This window comes from Propithecus coquereli, unplaced genomic scaffold, assembly GCF_000956105.1.
Source record: "Propithecus coquereli isolate 6110/MARCELLA unplaced genomic scaffold, Pcoq_1.0 Scaffold30, whole genome shotgun sequence".
Taxonomy (NCBI): Eukaryota; Metazoa; Chordata; class Mammalia; order Primates; family Indriidae; genus Propithecus; species Propithecus coquereli.
In genome coordinates, this window is record NW_012148619.1 from 8,055,188 (window position 1) to 8,064,295 (window position 9,108).

Below are 9,108 nucleotides of genomic sequence, written 5' to 3' on the forward strand. Positions count from 1 at the left end.
TGGTGATGGCCCTCTATGGAAATGAGTTCTAAGGAGCCTCGAGTAGCAATAAAGGGTGCCCTTTTTCTCTTGAGATTCTGAAACAAAAATCACATTTTTAATGAAATAGTAACAAAATAATAAGATCATCATTGTATTTAGATATGTACATGCATGGGGATAAGAATTTATACTCTCAAGCAAGTCACCAAGATGAGGCATTTCTGTGCTCCTTATATATTTCTGGAATCTTTCTACATTGCATCTTTGTGATACTTTAAGGGATTAATTGACACACTGGTCTGTTTTTGACTTTAGTTTCCAATTTTTGTATTCATTAGTCTCTGTCATGAGAGCCTGTAACCAAGGTTTAGAGATGGTTTGTCTTTCTCAAAGAGCCTGGAGATAATTTTTATATGGATACTGATAACTATAATAAGAATTGTTGGTCTTTTTATACCATGTGCTTAGTATTTAGCTGAATCCTCTACATGGGTCATTTCATTTAATCTTTCAAAAGCTCTATGAGTAGCTATTACTAATACTCCAAGTTTATAGATGAGGACGTTAAAATTTAGAGAGTTAGGTAATTGCTACATATTATACAATAAGGAAATGGTAGAACTGGGATTTGAACAAGGAAGTTTGACTTCAGAGCACTTCCTCATGGTTCTGTATCCTCTGACAAGAGGATTAAGGTATTCTAGGCATGTGCAAATGTAAGAAACACTACAAGATATTTAAGAAATTCACAGTAATTTAATGGTAGGGAAGATATTTTGGCAAAAGAAAAATATGTTGTCTCGTTAAATGGTAAGAATTTGTGATAAGAGATCACTCTTTCCTGATATTAAAGTTCTGGTATATACAAATAAAACTCAAGTGTACCACAACAATTCAAAGAGCTTGTTGAAGCAAAGATGAGACATGTCACAGTAGATATTCTTCTTCTAAAGGACTAGGAAATTGAAAAGAAAAAAAAAAAAAACAGAATCCAGATGACTTTAAAAAAAAAACTGCTTAGTTTTTCAAAGTGTTCTTAGTTCTAAAAATCCAGTGTGGATGAATAATAATTCAGTGGTGTTACTGTCCTTGCCTTTCTCTTCTGAAATGGTCATTGTACATTATACACTCGTTTCTAATCAAAGACATAAAGTAATTGTCCTGAGCTGCATCCTAAGACATGTTTTCTCAACAGGTATGCACTTTGTGATTCCATTAATCTCAGGAGTGCTTAGAAATTCTCCAGAAATGAACACTGGAAAACCTTAGTATGATAGTCCATCCTTGTTAGATCTTCATTAAATGTTAAATGAAGCTTAGTCTCTGTTATTGCCCCATTCAAGTAATTCAATTCCCTCTTACTTAGAATAGCCACTGCTATAACAACTCTTGGTTGACCTCACATCTGGCATCTCTATTCTGCTACAACTAACTAGAGCAATCCCATTTATTCATTTATATATTACTTCTAGTCACTGCAACCAAGGCTTAATTGCTCCATGACCTGTCTACATGCACTATAAAGAACAATGCTTTTTGGTTTTGTTTTGTTTTGTGGTAATCTGTACTGTCCAGCCTCACTTACAAGGCAGAATGTACTTAAATAGAACTCATTCTGAACAGAATAAGCAGAAAGATGCTTTCTGGATCACGACTCTGAAAAATCGCCTTACAGAAGGCAGATGATATGCTCAACCCAGAATTATCATATTATGGTCATTGCAGTGGTAATAGATAAGAGTAGGGCTAGATATTCCTAGCTTTTGGCTTCTCATTCCTTTCCGTACTTTGCCCTGAGACTTTATTTTTAAAGGTCGTGTGTTACAGACTTAGGACACACAGACCACTCTCATGCATATAGCAAGACAAAACAAGTCCATATTTAATTGTGTTCTTAAAGGGCCACATTAGTCTTGCTCACTGGAATTCCTTAAAAAATAATAGTGTGTCAGGGCTACCCACTGAAAGATTCTAGAAAGCTATTATTTTTTTTCCTAGTCACTTGGACATTTGATGCAGGAAATTCTAAAATTGTGATTTTTGACTGTGCCCTATTTATTGTATTTTCATGACAATCCTACAACCATTTCAAAGAGGAGAGATAGAGCTGGTAACATGGTGGCCTTTGAGATCAAAATATGAAATGTTGACTCCAATTATGTCCATCAATTTCAACATATTTTTACTTAAAAATAAGGGTCTAAGCTCATAGAGAAAATTCTGTTACTTTAAATCCCACCAAAGCCTGGTTTTCACAAAGTCATACATGGCAACGGGGAGAAAATTGCAAGCACCCTGGTCCATCTTACATTTTTTGAGCCACAGATGCCTGTGTCATTGAAGTACTCCTAAATTGTACCATAGTCCTTAACAACCAAAATTAAATATCTTTTAGAGGCAGACTATTTTATTGGTAAAAAGCAAGAGCTGAATAATCTTGGATCCTTGAATCCAATTCTTAATAGTTTGTGCTTTTAGTATTCAACTTATTTAACATTTTATAAAAGTGAAGATAATAAAAGTACCTATGCAATAGGTTTATTGTGAGAATTAAATAAGAAGATGCATATAAAAGTTTGACACAAAGCTTTACGATTGTAATAAATTTTAGGTGTAATTATTATCACAATTCATAAAGCAATCAGAAGGACATAATTCAGAATATAATTTCAAGTCTTTTCTTCTTTTAGCATATAAAGGGACATACAAACATTACACACACATACACACACACACACACACACACACACACGCACATCCACCCACCCCTAAAGACTGAATTTTCTCACTTCAGACAAAATTTGGGAAAATGGTCAGATACCTTGGTTAGCCACATAATCAAGCAAAACAGACAGAATGAAATATGTCATTGTTTGAGAAGCGGTTTTGTTTTTGTTTACAAATCATCAAAGAAGGTCATCAAACCAACATTTAGTTCCATAACCAATTAGGTGATACTTTTCTAGCATCAGTGCCTGCTCCCTTTTCATTGATGAAATCTGAACTGCAGATTGGAAACGTTTCACTTTGGAAACGGTAACTTTCCCAAGGAGTCAGAGAGAAAGGAAATGCAAAGTTCAGGTAATCTTATCAGAAAAGCTAATTCATTAATATTTGCTAGATAGTTTTCTAAATAATTTAAAACATTATTAGTTGTCCAAATGACCTTGCATAAATTTTCTAATTCTTTATAAATTTTTATTCCTTAAGTCAATGTTGTTCATTTTTCCTTAAACTCGGCATTTTTTTCTCTTAATTCTAAACAAGAGCAGCTGATCTTTATTTAAATCTCATCCAGCCATCCAACTTCACCACAAGAGAGTGATAAAAGCTGCATTTTGAAAATTAGATGAAATTTTTCTTGGCAAAAAAGGAAGAGAAGAGGTGAGAAATCTCACCATGGTTAGTGTTGATATGAACAGAAAAAGAGTGGCAGGCAGTGGCATTTGTACAGAGAAATGCTGAAATAACGTTTGGCCTAAAATTTTGCTGAACTTCCTGTTTTTGATTCAATATCACCATCACTGCTTTTAGAGGTTTTGCGTTGAAAGACATTAGAGTGAGATTCAGAAGGTAAAATACAAGGGCAGCCCATCAAATTTGACATAAGAAGCCCTACGTGGTAAAAATTGAGATTCACAGTTGGTGTCAGTTGTTGACAAGGACTCTCTTGGCTTTTGCAGTCTGAGTTAGCCTTTGAATTTACTGAGTTAGAATTTACTAGGTGACCTTATGACTCACAGTAGCCTCTTCAAGCTCTTGAGAACTGCCTATGCTAATGTGCAGGCTGAGATTGGTGGAGGTAGAGTTTTAGGGCTTCCCAGAAGCAAATCCTGAGTTAAGGATTCAAATGCAATCAGTTTAATAGGGCAGTCATCCTAGGAAACACCAAAAGGGGAGTGGAGAAGACAGGGAAAGCAAAGGAAAAATTAAAGAGTACACTGAATCAAGTTATCCCTGTATGTTACTGGAGATTAATTCTGTTGAAAACTCTGGAGTCAGTGTGGAATTTGCACCTCAAAGTTAATCTGCCTGAGGCATGTAGGAACTGGGCTATTTGCATACCAACTCCCATTTGTTATTGGTTGAAAGCTGCTACTGAAAACTATGAATTTTTTGGTCACATTTGCCCTTCTGTGAGATTGGGCAGCATGGATCTGGTGTAGCAGAAAATTCTTGGGTGGTTAGAAGTCAGCTCTTGTTTACTATCATGGTAAGGCCAGAGGGAATGTGACTTTACCACATATGTTTGTCAAAGTCCTATTCATGAAGCTTGCAAAAAACATTTTATAACCAATTATTTTAAACATATGACAATTCTGCTTACAAACAAACAAGCAAAGAGAAATCTAACAAATTCTACACTTTAACTCCACCCCTTGCTTTTTTTTGTTGTTTCCATTTAAATCTTTTTATACTATCTAGTTCTCAAAAGTTGTTGCAGTTATTTTTAATAGGGTTGTCTTTTAGTCTTCCTACTCAACATATAAGTGGTTTATACACAACAATATAGCAACAGAATATTCTCTATTTGTGTCTTACAGTTACCAGTGAGGTTTTATACCTTCAGATGATTTCTTATTGTTCATTGATGTCCTTTTCTTTCATAGTAAAGAACTCCTTTTAGCATTTCTTGTAGGACAGGGTCCTCGATGGCCACCTCAAGTAATCTTTATGAAATCATCCCTAATTTCCACTATTTGTCATTAATTGTATTCTTAGTTCTGTTCCTCTAGCACTTACCTTAAAAACTGTTGTAACAGATTGTTTACACTACAGGAGTAAAACTATGGATGTGTCTGTTGCCCATGCTGTAACATGAATATTTTGAAGTCAAGGACTATAAGACAGGGCTCCATCTCTCAAGTCACCTAAGTAATCTTTGCATAAAGTACTCAGCTTGTTGAGTTGGAAGGCCTTGACTAGATAGGGAGTTTAGTGGATGGGAGCTCAGGTTTCAAGATAAACAGACCTGTGTTATAATCTCAGGTCCTCCAGTTAGTAACTATATGTCTTAGGCTTACAATTTACTTATTTAAGAATCAGCTTTTTTATATTTGTAAAATAGAAATGCAGAGCACTATAATGATTAAAATGCCTTCCACATGTCATATTTTCTTGCTCATATGTGGTCTAGTAGGCAGAACCCAGATCAATGGGGAAAGTTAAAGAGAGTCTATGCATGAACAGGAAGGGTGAGCAAGGGTGATGTTTACTGTTCTTTTCAACTCCAAAATTCTACAAAATAATAGAATGCATGATTTCCAGCCTCTGACCAGCCCAAAGGTAAAATCAGTGTAAATTATATTAATGATATTAAATTAATACTTTTAAAACAATTATTTTAAATCTAACCTTATTAGCAAGTGGGCAATCTCCAGTCTTTTCCCCATTCCAAAAATTCCCTTATTTCTGGCATGTATCACTCCCTCAAGTCTGGAGGTGAGAGACATTATTGTTTTGTTCAATACTGTAACATTAGCATGTAGAATATTGCTTGGAACATGGTAAGTCTTCTACCCACCTGTACTTGCTACTAAATGAATGAGCATGAGAGTGATTAGGTGTGTGTGTGTTCAGATATTGAATATATTCTACCCAATTACCAAACAAAATATGCTACTAAATGTATTGCTCCTTTTACTAAAGACAAATATAATTGAGTCTGAGCTCATCTGAAATTTTCTAAAATTTAGAAAGATGCTATGAAACTATAGAACAATCTTTGTAAATGCTGTGGGAACAGTTCCATTTCAATAGGAAGTGGAGTCAGGACACTGCTAACAAGAGGTGTTACCCAAAGTTATCATAACTTAGAGTCTCACATAGCAAATACAAATAAAAATGGGATTTGGGTATTGAGTTATAAGATTAGATAGGATATCCAAAGTCTGTTTGGATTCTAGCATTTTATAATTCTAAGTATATAATGTGGTCATTAAAAATTCCTAGATAGATTGTTCAAAAATTTAATGAAGTTAGATAAACACAGTGAACAAATCACTTTTCATTGTGTGCTAATAAAAATCTAAAAATTTAAGAGTTAAAATGGTATTTGTGGAAGTTCAAAGGAGGGATTAAGAAACTGAGATTGAGTGTTGGATATGTCTTGGATGGCATATTGCTGCTGGCCTTTGTCAGCTAAGACGATGTTTTAGACAACGTTGCCACTCAAAGACTCAGTTTTATGAGATGTATGTTATGAATAATTTCTACTTCACATAGCTATTGTAAAGAAGGATTAAAAGTTATAGTGTGTGACAATATTTCATACAATCTCTGAAATATGGAAATGCTCAATAATTGGCAGATCATTTTGTTTTATTTTGTTTATAATCAGATTCTTAGGCAAAAATCCCAGGCAAAAGGTGCAAACTTTGGCCGTCAGAAAGCTATCAAGGGATCTTCACTGTGTGTTTTGCATCTTTCGATCTAATAGATGAAATAAAATGGATTTCTATAGCTTCTTCTATTCCACAAAATTAATTTGAATACAGCAGATTCGAAAGCAGATTGTCTTAATTAAGGCAAAGCATTTAGGACAGTGCTTGGCTCATAGTAAGAATTCTCATTGCTATTATCATTAAAATAACTTATTTATGTTTGATCTCTCAAAAACAGAATTGTTTAGAAAGTAATTTATTTCACGATCAATTTCTTATTTTGAAGAATGGTTTATTATTGCTTTCAAATATTCACACTGATTTACCAAAAATAAATAAATTGGTAAATATATCTAAGGAAGAAAAATGTTAAAAATCCATAATACAAGCACCCACAGATATTCCTTCCTACTATGATAGAATTTCTCTCTAGTTCCCTTTGTGTATTAATTTGTTTGCTTATATTAATTGACCTTTTACTTTTTAAAAAGGCAAATTTATACAGGTTTGCCTTCATTTATAACAGCATTTATTCCATAAGATTTTTTTATATTAGTAAATATTTTTCAAAAAAGCAATTTTTCTTTTATTCAGAGTCTTGTACACTTTATTTAGTCATTACCTGATCTTTGGAAGAGTAAGTTGTCTCTAATTGTTAGAATAAATTCACTACAGTTATGGTGTGCTTATACATAAATTATTATTGCATATCTGATTATGTCTTCAGGGTAAATTCTATGAAATACAATTACTAGAGCAATGAATATTACTGTTTTCAAATCTCTTGTTTCACTTTATTAAATTTCTCTCTAGAACCCCAGTGGTTCCTCATCTCAATCAAAGTGAAAGCCAAAATCCTCACAAGGCCTACATACGTAACCCACTATTAAAGCTCTGACCTCTCCTTCACTACTTTTCAGGCCTTTGTTCTAGCTAGTTTCTCCTTGTAGATTATTCTTCTCTCAGCTATTTACCTGAACTCTACTCTATCTCTGGAAATATTTTTCTCCAGTTTCATCTCCTTAATGAAATTTATCCTTACCATCTTATTTCTTCTGCAACTTACTCCCTCAAAGTCCTGACTATATAATTTAACTATTTATTGCGTTATTTTTAATTTTCTCTCTCCACTCTATACACTCCATATGCATAGGGATCTTTAACTGTTTTGTTCACTAATATATCCCAGTTGTCTATAGCAGTGCCTCGTGCATTTATAGATGCTAATCTACCAGCCACTAGATATGAGCTTGTCTGTTGCACAACAGTCCCATAACCTATGTGTGTTTTCTTCTGGGTCCTCCATATTGATCATATTTTCTCCCCATTTTCCCTGTTGTGTTACCTTTACTTCTGTATTCTAGAAGTGATTCTAGAATAACTTCTGTATTCTAGAAGTTATCTTACAAAACATCAAAGTTGTTTTTTCTAAAATTGATTTTGAAATTTGTTGTTTTTAATAACTCAAATATTCTTGTGTGTATATTGGTTTGTGTAAATACAGGTGATCCTTAAATAGTAATATTTACTATAGTAAGTTCTAATATTGACTATATTATACTATACGGTAGCTATTACTATTTACTGTAACTAGTAATATTTACTATAGTAAACCTTAGTAAATATAGTTGACCCATATATAACACAGGGGTTAGATGTGTCAAGCACTCAGGCAGTCAAAAATCTATGTATAATTTTTGTCTCCCCAAAACTTGACTACTAATAGTTTACTGTTTACCAGAAGCCTGACTGATAACATAGTCAATTAACACATATTTTGTAATCTTATATGTATTATATGCTATACTCTTATGATTAAACAAGCTAGAGAAAAGAAAATGTTATTAAGAAAATTGTAAGGAAGAGAAAATATATTTACTGTTCATTAAATGAAAATAAATCATCATGAAGTTCTTCATCCTCATGGTCTTCACATTGAGTAGGCTGAGGGGGAGGAGGAATAAGGGATTGGTTGGTCTTTCTCTCTCAAGCAGAGATGGAAGAGGTGGAGAAGGTGGAAGGGGAGGCAGGAGAGGCAGGCACACTTGGGGCAACTTTTAGTGAAAAATCCATGTATGAGTGGACCTGCACAGTTTAAATCCATCTTGTTCCAGGTCAAATGTATATTTTATATTTATTATAAAATAGAAGAAAATTTTATCTCTAGCTTTATTAACATATAATAACATTTTTTCTCTAGCTTTATTGTTAGAATAATGTATATAATACCTGTAACATACAAAATACATATTAATCAACTGTTTATATTATTGGTAAGGCTTCCGGTCAACGGTAGGCTGCTAGTAATTAAGTTTCGGTGGAGTCAAATTTATATATGGATTTTCAACTGCATAGGGGAGGCAATCAGCACCCCTAACCCCTGTGTTGTTCAAGAATCAACTATAATACTCAATTTTTCTATTGCCAACAAGTCTAAATAAAAGCTATAAATTCAAGACGGTACCACTCCCATGACTTTTTGTGACAAAACTTATTACTATTCTGACTTCAAATTCCAGAATAAAAGTGCTAACATCTACCCATTGATATATTTCTTTATTATATTTCTAGAAAAAAAATGAACAAATACATGGAAGGATTATAAGCGTGACCACCACTTAGTGGGATCCTGATTTCTGAAATAAATAAATTCGTTGAAAAGGTGCCTCCTCATCTCTTTCCTATGTTTTATTTCCTTTTGGAGCAAAGGTGTATTTTAGCTTCTGTGGTGGTGATTTTCATT